This window comes from Phocoena phocoena, chromosome 2 (genome assembly GCF_963924675.1).
Source record: "Phocoena phocoena chromosome 2, mPhoPho1.1, whole genome shotgun sequence".
Taxonomy (NCBI): Eukaryota; Metazoa; Chordata; class Mammalia; order Artiodactyla; family Phocoenidae; genus Phocoena; species Phocoena phocoena.
Window position 1 is genome coordinate 94682150 of NC_089220.1, and position 17585 is coordinate 94699734.

A 17585-nucleotide genomic window follows, 5' to 3' on the forward strand; every position below is an offset into this window, starting at 1 on the left:
GTCAGTGCCTTTAACCTCCTGTTTGGCACAGCTTGCAATTTCTGTGCAAGATGAACAGCAATAGGGAGAACCAATGAGAGACTAGCTATAGGTGTCTGCACGAGCAAATGTAACACTCATTTCCCACCAGGAAGAGGAATTAACCAAAGGCTCAGCATGCCCTGCCGGAAACAGATTAGGGCCTGAAGCAATCCTGCGGTTTTGTGCCCAGCTCACAAGAAAGCGAGTTGAAGAAAGGAGCTCAGGGGCACTGTAATTCACAAAGCTGCAGAGTTATAAATGACAGCTATCCTCCTAAAATATATTGAAGTAAGCTTGCGAAGGGGACTTGAAAGCGGGGCAGAATTTCAGGAAAACGATTGCGGGGAGTAGACAGGAATTGCCCTGAAAGCATAGGAAAAGAGGCAGAACGTCGACAATGATGCACTTGGCCAAAAAGGGCGTATGCGTTTTTTCCTGAATATATTCAGGAAAAAACGCATACACCCTTTTTGGCCAACCAAGCAAGCCTGTAAAGGAAATCTGCACTCCAATGAAGTCTCACTGCCCCCCGGGCAAAAGGGCCATCTGAAAAAAGTGTAAAATCCAGAAAGGTAGGACAGAATATGGAGAACAGGGAGCCTTGTTATGGTGATTGGCAGGATGTAAATTGCCAGCAGCCACCCTGGAGAAGTGTATGGTGTTTCCTGAAACACGTAAGAAACAAAGCAACACAGCCTATGGCACTTCCACTTATGGTCCTATAGCTTAGGGAAATTAAAATCAAATACAGATAGTCACCCCACTATTTGGGACGGCTGTGTTCACAAGAAGCTCGTCTACAGTATCAGGTAAATATCCCAGAAAGCAAAAAATGGATAAAGAAGTTGTGGCACGTACGTACAATGCAATATCACTCAGCAATGAAATCTGTGTCATCAGGCCCGTAGCGGCATAGTGAGTGGATGCAGGTACGGTGATTCTACATGAACTATGTCACACAAAAAAGAAACATCATAAGATATCACTAATACACGGAATGTAAACTTGACTACACATGAACTGAATTACAAAACAGAACAGGGTCTCAAATTTAGAAAACCAACTAGTGCTTGCTTATGGGGAAAGGTTCCTTGGGGTGCTGCATAAAGCCAGAGACCGAAATTAGCACAGATAACATTCCATAAGCCAAATATGTAATAGACAAGACCTACTCCTTGCTCAACGAAATGGACTCAACACCACATATTCAACGCCTAGGAATATACCTGACTAGGAATAATCTTAAAACCCATGGATTTATATGTCTCCGTAAGAGAATCAAGCGTGTGTACAGCGGCATAAACGCAGCAGTGAAAATCCGATAAATCCCATTATCAAAATAAATTTCATACCCAAAACGCTGAAATAGAGAGCAATTCTTAAATAATTCACTCAGCGCATGTGATGCAACCGGGATTGACCACATCTACACCCAGAGCTGGTTGAGACATAAGGCTGGACACTGCAGGCTGATAGCATTGGTGAGTTTCGGTGAGCAAATGCAGACCCTTTGAAGTCATACTGCATGGTACCCATTCCATGGATCCCAACTCTCCAGGTTCAAGGGATTCTTCCTCCAGCTAAAACATGCATGGGAAATCCAGAGTATTGTCCACCGTGTGATTGGGAAACGATTTAAAATGCATCTCAGTTTTCGTATCCTGGTCCTCGGGTTCACCATTCCAGATGCTTTACTAACACTCTCCCCGCTTGGAGAGTCAGTGCCTTTAACCTCCTGTTTGGCACAGCTTCCAATTTCTGTGCAAGATGAACAGGAATAGGGAGAACCAATGAGAGACTAGCTGTAGGTGTCTGCACGGCCAAATGTAACGCTCATTTCCCACCAGGAAGAGGAATTAACCAAAGGCTCAGCTTGCCCTGCTGGAAACAGATTAGTGCCTGAAGCAATCCTGCGGTTTTGTGCCCAGCTCACAAGAAAGCGAGTTGAAGAAAGGAGCTCAGGGGCACTGTAATTCACAAACCTGCAGAGTTATAAATGATAGCTATCTTCCAAAAGTATATTGAAGTAAGCCTGCGAAGGGGACTTGAAAGCGGGGCAGAATTTCAGGAAAACGATTGCAGGGGGTAGACTGGAATTGCCCTGAAAGCATAGGAAAAGAGGCACAACGTCGACAATGATGCACTTGGCCAAAAATGGCGTATGCGTTTTTTCCTGAATATATTCAGGAAAAAACGCATATGCTCTTTTTGGCCAACCAAGCAAGCCTGTAAAGGAAATCTGCACTACAATGAAATCTCACTGGCCCCCGGGCAAAAGGGCCATCTGAAAAAAGTGTAAAATCCAGAAAGGTAGGACACGATATGGAGAACAAGGATCCTTGTTATGCTGATTGGCAGGATGTAAATTGCCAACAGCCACCCTGGAGAAGTGTATGGTGTTTCCTGAAACACGAAAGAAATAAAGCAACACAGCCTATGGCAATTGCACTTATGGTCCTATTGCTTAGGGAAATTAAAATCAAAAACAGAGAGCCACCCCAAAGTTTGGGACGGCTGTGTTCCCAAGAAGCTCGTCTACAGTATCAGGTAAACACCCCAGAAATCAAAAATGGATAAAGAAGTTGTGGCACGTACGTGCAATGCAATATCACTCAGCAATGAAATCTGTGTCATCAGGCCCATAGCGGCATAGTAAGTGGATGCAGGTACGGTGATTCTACGTGAACTACGTCACGCAGAAAAAGAAACATCATAAGATATCACTAATACACGGAATGTAAACTTGAGGACACATGAACTGAATTACAAAACAGAACAGTGTTGCAAATTTAGAAAACCAACTAGTGCTTGCTTATGGGGAAAGGTGCGTTGGGGTGCTGCATAAAACCAGAGACTGAAATTAGCACAGATAACATTCCATAAGCCAAATATGTAATAGACAAGACCTACACCTTGCTCAACGAAATGGACTCAACACCACATATTCAACGCCTAGGAATATACCTGGCTAGGAAGAATCTTAAAACCCATGGATTTATATGTCTCCATAAGAGAATCAAGTGTGTGTACAGCGGCCGAAACGAAGCAGTGAAAATCCGATAAATCCCATTATCAAAATAAATTTCGAAAACAAAACACAAAGACAGGGAAATAGAGAGCAATTCTTAAATAATTCACTCAGGGCATGTGATGCAACCGGGATTGACCACATCTACACCCAGAGCTGGTTGAGACATAAGGCTGGACACATCAGGCTGATAGCATTTGTGCGTTTCGGTGAGCAAATGCAGACCCTTTGAAGTCATACTGCATGGTACCTAATCCATGGGTCCCAACTCTCCATGTTCAAGGGATTTTTCCTCCAGCTAAAACATGCATGGGAATCCCACAGTATGGTCCACCGTGTGATTGGGAAACGATTTAAAATGCATCTCAGTTTTCGTATCCTGGTCCTCGGGTTCACCATTCCAGATGCTTTACTAAAACTCTCCCCACTTGGAGAGTCAGTGTATTTAACCTCTTGTTTGGCACAGCTTGCAATTTCTGTGCAAGATGAACAGGAATAGGGAGAACCAATGAGAGACTAGCTATAGGTGTCTGCACGGGCAAATGTAACGCTCATTTCCCACCAGGAAGAGGAATTATCCAAAGGCTCAGCGTGCCCTGCCGGAAACAGATTAGGGCCTGAAGCAATCCTGTGGTTTTTTTGCCCAGCTCACAAGAAAGCGAGTTGAAGAAAGGAGCTCAGGGGCACTGTAATTCACAAACCTGCAGAGTTATAAATGACAGGAATCCTCCAAAAATATATCGTAGTAAGCCTGCGAAGGGGACTTGAAAGAGGGGCAGAATTTCAGGAAAACGATTGCAGGGGGTAGACTGGAATTGCCCTGAAAGCATAGGAAAAGAGGCAGAACGTCGACAATGATGCACTTGGCCAAAAAGGGCTTATGCGTTTTTTCCTGAATATATTCAGGAAAAAACGCATACGCCCTTTTTGGCCAACCAAGCAAGCCTGTAAACGAAATCTGCACTACAATGAAGTCTCACTGCCCCCCTGGCAAAAGGGCCATCTGAAAAAAGTGTAAAACCAAGAAAGGTAGGACAGGATATGGAGAACAGGGAGCCTTGTTATGCTGATTGGCAGGATGTAAATTGCCAGCAGCCACCCTGTAGCAGTGTATGGTGTTTCCTGAAACACGTAAGAAACAAAGCAACACAGCCTATGGCACTTCCACTTATGGCCCTATAGCTTACGGAAATTAAAATCAAAAACAGACAGCCACCCCAATATTTGGGACGGCTGTGTTCACAAGAAGCTCGTCTAAAGCATCAGGTAAATATCCCAGAAAGCAAAAAATGGATAAAGAAGTTGTGGCACGAACGTACAATGCAATATCACTCAGCAATGAAATCTGTGTCATCAGGCCCGTAGCGGCATAGTGAGTGGATGCAGGTACGGTGATTCTACGTGAACTACGTCACACAGAAAAAGAAACATCATAAGATATCACTAATACACGGAATGTAAACTTGACTACACATGAACTGAATTACAAAACAGAACAGGGTCTCAAATTGAGAAAACCAACTAGTGCTTTCTTATGGGGAAAGGTGCGTTGGGGTGTTGCATAAAACCAGAGACTGAAATTAGCACAGATAACATTCCATAAGCCAAATATATAATAGACAAGACCTACTCCTTGCTCAACGAAATGGACTCAACACCACATATTCAACGCCTAGGAATATACCTGACTAGGAAGAATCTTAAAACCCATGGATTTATATCTCTCCGTAAGAGAATCAAGCGTGTGTACAGCGGCATAAATGCAGCAGTGAAAATCCGATAAATCCCATTATCAAAATAAATTTCAAAAACAAAACACAAAGACAGTGAAATAGAGAGCAATTCTTAAATAATTCACTCAGGGCATGTGATGCAACCGGGATTTAACACATCTACACCCAGAGCTGGTTGAGACATAAGGCTGGACACTTCAGGCTGATAGCATTGGTGAGTTTCGGTGAGCAAATGCAGACCCTTTGAAGTCATACTGCATGGTACCTATTCCATGGGTCCCAACTCTCCAGGTTCAAGGGATTCTTCCTCCAGCTAAAACATGCATGGGAAACCCACAGTATGGTCCACCGTGTGATTGGGAAACGATTTAAAATGCATCTCAGTTTTCCTATCCTGGTCCTCGGGTTCACCATTCCAGAAGCTTTACTAACACTCTCCCCGCTTGGAGAGTCAGTGCCTTTAACCTCCTCTTTGGCACAGCTTGCAATTTCTGTGCAAGATGAACAGGAATAGGGAAAACCAATGAGAGACTAGCTGTAGGTGTCTGCACGGGCAAATGTAACGCTCATTTCCCACCAGGAAGAGGAATTAACCAAAGGCTCAGCATGCCCTGCCAGAAACAGATTAGGGCCTGAAGCAATCCTGTGGTTTTGTGCCCAGCTCACAAGAAAGCGAGTTGAAGAAAGGAGCTCAGGGGCACTGTAATTCACAAACCTGCAGAGTTATAAATGACAGCTATCCTCCCAAAATATATTGAAGTAAGCCTGCGAAGGGGACTGAAAGCGGGGCAGAATTTCAGGAAAACGATTGCAGGGGGTAGACTGGAATTGCCCTGAAAGCATAGGAAAATAGACACAACGTCGACAATGATGCACTTGGCCAAAAAGAGCGTATGCGTTTTTTCCTGAATATATTCAGGAAAAAACGCATACGCCCTTTTTGGCCAACCAAGCAAGCCTGTAAAGGAAATATGCACTACAATGAAGTCTCACTGCCCCCCGGGCAAAAGGGCCATCTGAAAAAAGTGTAAAATCCAGAAAGGTAGGACAGGATAACAGGATATGGAGAACAGGGAGCCTTGTTATGCTGATTGGCAGGATGTAAATTGTGAACAGCCAAACCTGGAGAAATGTATAGTGTTTCCTGAAACACATAAGAAATAAAGCAACACAGCCTATGGCAATTGCACTTATGGTCCTATTGCTTAGGGAAATTAAAATCAAAAACAGAGAGCCACCCCAAATTTTGGGACGGCTGTGTTCACAAGAAGTTCGTCTACAGTACCAGGTAAATATCCCAGAAAGCAAAAAATGAATAAAGAAGTTGTGGCACGTACGTGCAATGCAATATCACTCAGCAATGAAATCTGTGTCATCAGGCCCATAGCGGCATAGTGAGTGGATGCAGGTACGGTGATTCTCCGTGAACTACGTCACACAGAAAAAGAAACATCATAAGATATCACTAATACACGGAATGTAAACTTGACTACACATGAACTGAATTACAAAACAGAACAGGGTCGCAAATTTAGAAAAACAACTAGTGCTTGCTTATGGGGAAAGGTGCGTTGGGGTGCTGCATAAAACCAGAGACTGAAATTAGCACAGATAACTTTCCATAAGCCAAATATGTAATAGACAAGACCTACTCCTTGCTCAAGGAAATGGACCCAACACCACATATTCAACGCCTAGGAATATACCTGACTAGGAAGAATCTTAAAACCCATGGATTTATATGTCTCCGTAAGAGAATCAAGCGTCTGTACAGCGGCATAAACACAGCAGTGAAAATCTGATAAATCCCATTATCAAAATAAATTTCAAAAACAAAACACAAAGACAGTGAAATAGAGAGCAATTCTTAAATAATTCACTCAGGGCATGTGATGCAACCGGGATTGACCACATCTACACCCAGAGCTGGTTGAGACATAAGGCTGGACACTATAGGCTGATAGCATTGGTGAGTTTCGGTGAGCAAATGCAGACCCTTTGAAGTCATACTGCATGGTACCCATTCCATGGGTCCCAACTCTCAAGGTTCAACGGATTCTTCCTCCAGCTAAAACATGCATGGGAAACCCAGCATATCGTCCACTGTGTGATTGGGAAACGATTTAAAATGCATCTCAGTTTTCGTATCCTGGTCCTCGTGTTCACCATTCCAGATGCTTTACTAACACTCTCCACGGTTGGAGAGTCAGTGCCTTTAACCTCCTCTTTGGCAAAGTTTGCAATTTCTGCGCAAGATGAACAGGAATAGGGAGAACCAATGAGAGACTAGCTCTAGGTGTCTGCACGGGCAAATGTAACGCTAATTTCCCACCAGGAAGAGGAATTAACCAAAGGCTCAGCGTGCCCTGCTGGAAACAGATTAGTGCCTGAAGCAATCCTGTGGTTTTGTGCCCAGCTCACAAGAAAGCGAGTTGAAGAAAGGAGCTCAGGGGCACTGTAATTCACAAACCTGCAGAGTTATAAATGACAGCTATCCTCCAAAAATATATTGCAGTAAGCCTGCGAAGGGGACTTGAAAGCGGGGCAGAATTTCAGGAAAACGATTGCACGGGGTAGACAGGAATTGCCCTGAAAGCAGAAGAAAAGAGGCAGAACGTCGACAATGATGCACTTGGCCAAAAAGTGCGTATGACTTTTTTCCTGAATATATTCAGGTAAAAAGGCATACGCCCTTTTTGGCCAACCAAGCAAGCCTGTAAAGGAAATCTGCACTACAATGAAATCTCACTGCCCCCCGGGCAAAAGGGCCATCTGAAAAAAGTGTAAAATCCAGAAAGTTAGGACAGGATATGGAGAACAGGGAGCCTTGTTATGCTGATTGGCAGGATGTAAATTGCCAACAGCCACCCTGGAGAAGTGTATGGTGTTTCCTGAAACACGTAAAAAATAAAGCAACACAGCCTATGGCAATTGCACTTATGGTCCTATTGTTTAGGGAAATTAAAATCAAAAACAGAGAGCCACCCCAAAGTTTGGGATGGCTGTGTTCCCAAGAAGCTCGTCTACAGTACCAGATAAATATCCCAGAAAGCAAAAAATGGATAAAGAAGTTGTGGCACGTACGTACAATGCAATATCACTCTGCAATGAAATCTGTGTCATCAGGCCCGTAGCGGCATAGTGAGTGGATGCAGGTACGGTGATTCTACGTGAACTACGTCACACAGAAAAAGAAACATCATAACATATCACTAATACACGGAATGTAAACTTGACTACACATGAACTGAATTACAAAACAGAACAGGGTCGCAAATTTAGAAAACCAACTAGTGCTTGCTTATGGGGAAAGGTGCCTTGCGGTGCTGCATAAAACCAGAGACTGAAATTAGCACAGATAACATTCCATAAGCCAAATATGTAATAGACAAGACCTACTCCTTGCTCAACGAAATGGACCCAACACCACATATTCAACGCCTAGGAATATACCTGAGTAGGAAGAATCTTAAAACCCATGGATCTATATGTCTCCGTAAGAGAATCAAGCTTGTGTACAGCGGCCGAAACGCAGCAGTGAAAATCCGATAAATCTCATTATCAAAATAAATTTCAAAAACAAAACACAAAGACAGTGAAATAGAGAGCTATTCTTAAATAATTCACTCAGGGCATGTGATGCAACCGGGATTGACCACATCTACACCCAGACCTGGTTGAGACATAAGGCTGGACACTTCAGGCTGATAGCATTGGTGAGTTTCGGTGAGCAAATGCAGACCCTTTGAAGTCATACTGCATGGTACCCACTCCATGGGTCCCAACTCTCCAGGTTCAACGGATTCTTCCTCCAGCTAAAACATGCATGGGAAACCCAGAGTATCGTCCACCGTGTGATTGGGAAACGATTTAAAATGCATCTCAGTTTTCGTATCCTGGTCCTCGGGTTCATCATTCCAGATGCTTTACTAACACTCTCCCCGTTTGGAGAGTAAGTGCCTTTAACCTCCTCTTTGGCACAGCTTGCAATTTCTGTGCAAGATGAACAGGAATAGGGAGAACCAATGAGAGACTAGCTGTAGGTGTCTGCACGGGCAAATGTAATGTTCATTTCCCACCAGGAAGAGGAATCAACCAAAGGCTCTGTGTGTCCTTCTGGAAACAGATTAGTGCCTGAAGCAATCTTGCGGTTTTGTGCCCAGCTCACAAGAAAGCGAGTTGAAGAAAGGAGCTCAGGGGCACTGTAATTCACAAACCTGCAGATTTATAAATGACAGCTATCTTCCAAAAGTATATTGAACTAAGCCTGCGAAGGGGACTTGAAAGCGGGGCAGAATTTCAGGAAAACGATTGCAGGGGGTAGACTGGAATTGCCCTGAAAGCATAGGAAAAGAGGCACAACGTCGACAATGATGCCCTTGGCCAAAAAGGATTTATGCGTTTTTTCCTGAATATATTCAGGAAAAAACGCATACGCCCATTTTGGCTAAACAAGCAAGCCTGTAAAGGAAATCTGCACTAAAATGAAATCTCACTGCCCCCCGGGCAAAAGGGCCATCCGAAAAAAGTGTAAAATCCAGAAAGGTAGGACAGGATATGGAGAACAGGGAGCCTTGTTATGCTGATTGGCAGGATGTAAATTGTGAACAGCCAAACCTGGAGAAATGTATAGTGTTTCCTGAAACACATAAGAAATAAAGCAACACAGCCTATGGCAATTGCACTTATGGTCCTATTGCTTAGGGAAATTAAAATCAAAAACAGAGAGCCACCCCAAATTTTGGGACGGCTGTGTTCACAAGAAGTTCGTCTACAGTACCAGGTAAATATCCCAGAAAGCAAAAAATGAATAAAGAAGTTGTGGCACGTACGTGCAATGCAATATCACTCAGCAATGAAATCTGTGTCATCAGGCCCATAGCGGCATAGTGAGTGGATGCAGGTACGGTGATTCTCCGTGAACTACGTCACACAGAAAAAGAAACATCATAAGATATCACTAATACACGGAATGTAAACTTGACTACACATGAACTGAATTACAAAACAGAACAGGGTCGCAAATTTAGAAAAACAACTAGTGCTTGCTTATGGGGAAAGGTGCGTTGGGGTGCTGCATAAAACCAGAGACTGAAATTAGCACAGATAACTTTCCATAAGCCAAATATGTAATAGACAAGACCTACTCCTTGCTCAAGGAAATGGACCCAACACCACATATTCAACGCCTAGGAATATACCTGACTAGGAAGAATCTTAAAACCCATGGATTTATATGTCTCCGTAAGAGAATCAAGCGTCTGTACAGCGGCATAAACACAGCAGTGAAAATCTGATAAATCCCATTATCAAAATAAATTTCAAAAACAAAACACAAAGACAGTGAAATAGAGAGCAATTCTTAAATAATTCACTCAGGGCATGTGATGCAACCGGGATTGACCACATCTACACCCAGAGCTGGTTGAGACATAAGGCTGGACACTATAGGCTGATAGCATTGGTGAGTTTCGGTGAGCAAATGCAGACCCTTTGAAGTCATACTGCATGGTACCCATTCCATGGGTCCCAACTCTCAAGGTTCAACGGATTCTTCCTCCAGCTAAAACATGCATGGGAAACCCAGCATATCGTCCACTGTGTGATTGGGAAACGATTTAAAATGCATCTCAGTTTTCGTATCCTGGTCCTCGTGTTCACCATTCCAGATGCTTTACTAACACTCTCCACGGTTGGAGAGTCAGTGCCTTTAACCTCCTCTTTGGCAAAGTTTGCAATTTCTGCGCAAGATGAACAGGAATAGGGAGAACCAATGAGAGACTAGCTCTAGGTGTCTGCACGGGCAAATGTAACGCTAATTTCCCACCAGGAAGAGGAATTAACCAAAGGCTCAGCGTGCCCTGCTGGAAACAGATTAGTGCCTGAAGCAATCCTGTGGTTTTGTGCCCAGCTCACAAGAAAGCGAGTTGAAGAAAGGAGCTCAGGGGCACTGTAATTCACAAACCTGCAGAGTTATAAATGACAGCTATCCTCCAAAAATATATTGCAGTAAGCCTGCGAAGGGGACTTGAAAGCGGGGCAGAATTTCAGGAAAACGATTGCACGGGGTAGACAGGAATTGCCCTGAAAGCAGAAGAAAAGAGGTAGAACGTCGACAATGATGCACTTGGCCAAAAAGGGCGTATGCCTTTTTTCCTGAATATATTCAGGAAAAAAGGCATACGCCCTTTTTGGCCAACCAAGCAAGCCTGTAAAGGCAATCTGCACTACAATGAAATCTCACTGCCCCCCGGGCAAAAGGGCCATCTGAAAAAAGTGTAAAATCCAGAAAGTTAGGACAGGATATGGAGAACAGGGAGCCTTGTTATGCTGATTGGCAGGATGTAAATTGCCAACAGCCACCCTGGAGAAGTGTATGGTGTTTCCTGAAACACGTAAGAAATAAAGCAACACAGCCTATGGCAATTGCACTTATGGTCCTATTGTTTAGGGAAATTAAAATCAAAAACAGAGAGCCACCCCAAAGTTTGGGATGGCTGTGTTCCCAAGAAGCTCGTCTACAGTACCAGATAAATATCCCAGAAAGCAAAAAATGGATAAAGAAGTTGTGGCACGTACGTACAATGCAATATCACTCTGCAATGAAATCTGTGTCATCAGGCCCGTAGCGGCATAGTGAGTGGATGCAGGTACGGTGATTCTACGTGAACTACGTCACACAGAAAAAGAAACATCATAAGATATCACTAATACACGGAATGTAAACTTGACTACACATGAACTGAATTACAAAACAGAACAGGGTCTCAAATTTAGAAAACCAACTAGTGCTTGCTTATGGGGAAAGGTGCCTTGGGGTGCTGCATAAAACCAGAGACTGAAATTAGTACAGATAACATTCCATGAGCCAAATATGTAATAGACAAGACCTACTCCTTGCTCAACGAAATGGACTCAACACCACATATTCAACGCCTAGGAATATACCAGACTAGGAAGAATCTTAAAACCCATGGATTTATATGTCTCTGTAAGAGAATCAAGCGTGTGTACAGCGGCATAAACGCAGAAGTGAAAATCCGATAAATCCCATTATCAAAATAAATTTCAAAAACAAAACACAAAGACAGTGAAATAGAGAGCAATTCTTAAATAATTCTCTCAGGGCATGGGATGCAACCGAGATTGACCACATCTACACCCAGAGCTGGTTGAGACATAAGGCTGGACACTTCAGGCTGATAGCATTGGTGAGTTTCGGTGAGCAAATGTAGACCCTTTGAAGTCATACTGCATGGTATCTCTTCCATGGGTCCCAACTCTCCAGGTTCAAGGGATTCTTCCTCCAGCTAAAACATGCATGTGAAACACACAGTATGGTCCACAGTGTGATTGGGAAACGATTTAAAATGCATCTCAGTTTTCGTATCCTGGTCCTCGGGTTCACCATTCCAGACGCTTTACTAACACTCTCCCCGCTTGGAGAGTCACTGCCTTTAACCTCCTGTTTGGCACAGCTTGCAATTTCTGTGCAAGATGAACAGGAATAGGGAGAACTAATGAGAAACTAGTTATAGGTGTCTGCTCGGGCAAATGTAATGCTCATTTCCCACCAGCAAGAGGAATTACCGAAAGGCTCAGCGTGCCCTGCCGGAAACAGATTAGGGCCTGAAGCAATCCTGCGGTTTTGTGCCCAGCTCACAAGAAAGCGAGTTGAAGAAAGGAGCTCAGGGCCACTGTAATTCACAAACCTGTAGATTTATAAATGACAGCTATCCTCCAAAAATATATTGAAGTAAGCCTGCGAAGGGGACTTGAAAGCGGGGCAGAATTTCAGGAAAACGATTGCAGGGGGTAGAGTGGAATTGCCCTGAAAGCATACGAATAGAGGCAGAACGTCGACAATGATGCACTTGGCCAAAAAGGGCGTATGCGTTTTTTCCTGAATATATTCAGGAAAAAACGCATACGCCCTTTTTGACCAACCAAGCAAGCCTGTAAAGGAAATCTGCACTAAAATGAAGTCTCACTGCCCCCCGGGCGAAAGGGCTATCTGAAAAATGTGTAAAATCCAGAAAGCTAGGACAGGATATGGAGAACATGGAGCCTTGTTATGCTGATTGGCAGGATGTAAATTGCCAGCAGCCACCCTGGAGAAGTGTATGGTGTTTCCTGAAACACGGAAGAAACAAAGCAACACAGCCTATGGCACTTCCACTTATGGTCCTATAGCTTACGGAAATTAAAATCAAAAACAGACACCCCAATATTTGGGATGGCTGTGTACACAAGAAGCTCGTCTACAGTATCAGGTAAATATCCCAGAAAGCAAAAAATGGATAAAGAAGTTGTGGCACGTACGTACAATGCAATATCACTCAGCAATGAAATCTGTGTCATCAGGCCCGTAGCGGAATAGTGAGTGGATGCAGGTACGGTGATTCTACGTGAACTACGTCACACCGAAAAAGAAACATCGTAAGATATCACTAATACACGGAATGTAAACTTGACTACACATGAACTGAATTACAAAACAGAACAGGGTCTCAAATTTAGAAAACCAACTAGTGCTTGCTTATGGGGAAAGGTGCCTTGGGGTGCTGCATAAAACCAGAGATTGAAATTAGCACAGATAACTTTCCATAAGCCAAATATGTAACAGACAAGACCTACACCTTGCTCAACGAAATGGACCCAACACCACATATTCAACGCCTAGGAATATACCTGACTAGGAAGAATCTTAAAACCCATGGATATATATATCTCCGTAGGAGAATCAAGCATGTGTACAGCGGCCGAAACGCAGCAGTGAAAATCCGATAAATCAAATTATCAAAATAAATTTCGAAAACAAAACACAAAGACAGTGAAATAGAGAGCAATTCTTAAATAATTCACTCAGGGCATATGATGCAACCGGGATTGACCACATCTACACCCAGAGCTGGTTGAGACATAAGGCTGGACACTTCAGGCTGATAGCATTGGTGAGTTTCGGTGAGCAAATGCAGACCCTTTGAAGTCATACTGCATGGTACCCATTCCATGGGTCCCAACTCTACAGGTTCAAGGGATTCTACCTCCAGCTAAAACATGCATGGGAAACCCACAGTATCGTCCACCGTGTGATTGGGAAATGATTTAAAATGCATCTCAGTTTTCGTATCCTGGTCCTCGGGTTCACCATTCCAGATGCTTTACTAACACTCTCCCCGCTTTGAGAGTCAGTGCCTTTAACCTCCTGTTTGGCACAGCTTGCAATTTCTGTGCAAGATGAACAGGAATAGGGAGAACCAATGAGAGACTAGCTGTAGGTGTCTGCACGGGCAAATGTAACGCTCATTTCCCACCAAGTAGAGGAATTAACCAAAGGCTCAGCATGCCCTGCCATAAACACATTAGGCCTTGAAGCAATAATGGGATTTGTTGCCCAGCTCACAAGAAAGCGAGTTGAAGAAAGGAGCTCAGGGGCACTGTAATTCACAAACCTGCAGAGTTATAAGTGACAGCTAACGTCCAAAAATATATTGAAGTAAGCCTGCGAAGAGGACTTGAAAGCGGGGCAGAATTTCAGGGAAACGATTTCAGGGGGTAGACTGGAATTGCACTTAAAGCATAGGAAAAGAGGCAGAACGTCGACAATGATGCACTTGGCCAAAAAGGGCGTATGCGTTTTTTCAAGAATATATTCAGGAAAAAACGCATACGCCCTTTTTGGCCAACCAAGCAAGCCTGTAAAGGAAATCTGCACTACATTGAAGTCTCACTACCCCCCGGTCAAAACGGCCATCTGAAAAAAGTGTAAAATCTAGAAAGACAGGACAGGCCATGGAGAAGAGGGAGCATTGTTTTGCTGATGGGCGGGATGTAAATTGCCAACAGCCACTCTGGAGAAATGTATGGTGTTTCCTGAAACACGTAAGAAACGAAGCAACACAGCCTATGGCACTTACACTTATGGTCCTAAAGGTTAGGGAAATTAAAATCAAAAACACACAGCCACCCCAAAGTTTGGGACGGCTCTATTTACAAGAACCTCGTCTACGTTACAAGTTCAATATCCCAGAAAGCGAAAAATGGATAAAGAAGTTGTGGTACGTACGTACAATGGAATATCACTCAGCAATGAAATCTCTGACATCAGGCCCGAAGCGGCATACTGAGTGGCTTCAGGTACGCTGATACTACGTGAAATAAGTCACAGAGAAAAAGAAACATCATAAGATATGACTAATACACGAGATGTAAACTTGACTACACATGAACTGAATTACAATAGAGAACAGGGTTTCAAATTTAGAAAAACAACTTTCGCTTGCTTATGGGGAAAGGTGAGTTAGGGTGCCGCATAAAACCAGAGATTGAAATTAGCACAGACTCCGGCCCATATGCCAAATATATAATAGAAAAGACATACACTAACCTTTACCCGAAGACTTAACCTAACCCGTTCCCTAATGCTAACCCATACGCTAACACTAACCCTTACCCTAACACGTACGCTCACCCTAAACCGTTGTCGTATGATTAACTGTCCCCTAAATCGTCCTCATCCCCTAACCCTAACCCTAACCATAACCCGTACCCTAAAACCTACACTCACCCTAAACCGTTGCTGTACCCTAAACTGTCACATAAATCGTCCTCCTCCCCTAACCCTAACCCTAACAATAACCCTAAACCTAACCCTTACCCGAAGTCTTATGCTAAACCGTCACCTAATCCTAAACCGTACGCTAACACTAACCCGTACCCTAACACGTACGCTCAACCTACACGGTTGTCGTATCCTAATCTGTATCCTAAACCGTCCCTGTCCCCTAAACCTAACCCTAAACCTAACCCTTACCCGAAGCCTTCCACTAACACGTCCCCAATCCTAACACATACGCTAACACTATCCCGTACCCTAACACGTACGCTCAATCTAAACCGTTCTCCTACACTAACCTGTCCGCTAAACCGTCCCCGTACCCTAACCCTAACCCTAAACCTATCCCTAACACTAACCCTTACCCGAAGCCTTACACTTACCCGTCCCTTTATCCTAACCCGTAGGCTATCACTAACACGTACTCTAACATGTACGCTCACACTAAACCGTTGTCGTACCCTAACCTGTCCCCTAAACCGTCCCGTCCCCTAACCCTAACCTTAAACCTAACCCTAACCCTTACCCGAAGCCTTAAACTAACCTGTCCCCTAATCCTAACCCGTACGCTAACACTAACATGTACCCAAACACGTATGCTCATCCTAAACCGTTGTCGTACCCTAAACTGTCCCCTAAACGGTCCCCGTCCCATAACCCTAACCCTAGCCCTAACCCTAACACTAACCCTAAACCTAACCCTTACCTGAAGCCTTACCCTAACCCGTTCCCTAATCCTAACCCGTACGCTAAAACTAATCCATACCCTAACACGTAAGCTCACCCTAAACCGTTGTCGTACCCTAACCTGTCCCCTAAACCGTCCCCGTCCCCGTTCCCATCCCCTAACCCTAACCCTAACCCTAACCCTTACCCGAAGCCTTACCCTAACACATTACCTAATCCTAAACCGTACGCTAACACTAACCCGTACCCTAACACGTACGCTCGACCTAAACCGTTGTTGTACACTAACATGTCCCCTAAACCGTCCCTGTCCCCTAACCCTAACCCTAACCCTAACCCTAACCCTTACCCGAAGCCTTTCTCTAACCCGACCCCTAATCTTAAACTGTACGCTAAAACTAACCCATACCATAACACGTACGCTCACCCTAAACCGTTGTCGTACCCTAACCTATCCTCTAAACCGTCCCCGTCCCCTAACCCTAACCCCAACCCTAATCCTAACCCTTACCCGCAGCCTTACCCTAACCCGTGCCCTAAACCTAACCAGTACACTAACACTAACCAGTACCCTAACACATACACTTAACCTAAACCGTTGTCGTACACTAACCTGTCCCCTAAACTGTCCCCGTCCTCTAACCCTAACCCTAACCATAACCCTAACCCTAGCCCTTACCCTAAGCCTTACGCTAACCCGTCCCCTAATCCTCACCCGTACGCTAACAGTAACCCATACCCTAACACGTACGCTCACCCTAAACCGTTGTCATAACCTAACCTGTCCCCTAAATCGTTCCCGTCCCCTAACCCTAACCCTAAGCCTAACCCTAACCATAACCCTTACCCGAAGCCTTACACTAACCCGTCCCCTAATCCTAACCTGTATGCTAACACTAACCCGTACCATAACACGTACGCTCAACCTAAACCATTGTCGTACCCTAACCTGTCCCCTAAACCATCCGCGTCCCCTAACCCTAACCCTAACCCAAACCCTAACCCTAACCCTAACCCTAAAGCTTACCCGAAGCCTTAGTCTAACCCGTCCCCTAATCCTAACGCGTACGTTAACACTAACCAGTACCCTAACACGTACGCTCACCCTAAACCGTTGTCGTACCGTAACCTGTCCCCTAAAACGTCCCCAACCCCTAACCCGAACCCTAGCCCTAACTCTAACCCTAACCCTTACCCGAAGCCTTAACCTAACCCGTCCCCTAAACATAACACGTATGCTAACAGTAACCAGTACCCTAACACGTACGCTCACCCTAAACCGTTGTCGTACCCTAACCTATACTCTAAACCGTCCCCGTCACCTAACCCTAACCCCAACCCTAACCCTAAACCTTACCCGCAGCCTTACCCTAACCCGTGCCCTAAACCTAACCAGTACACGAACACTAACCAGTACCCTAACACATACGCTTAACCTAAATCCTTGTCGTACACTAAGCTGTCCCCTAAACTATCCCCGTCCTCTAACCCTAACCCT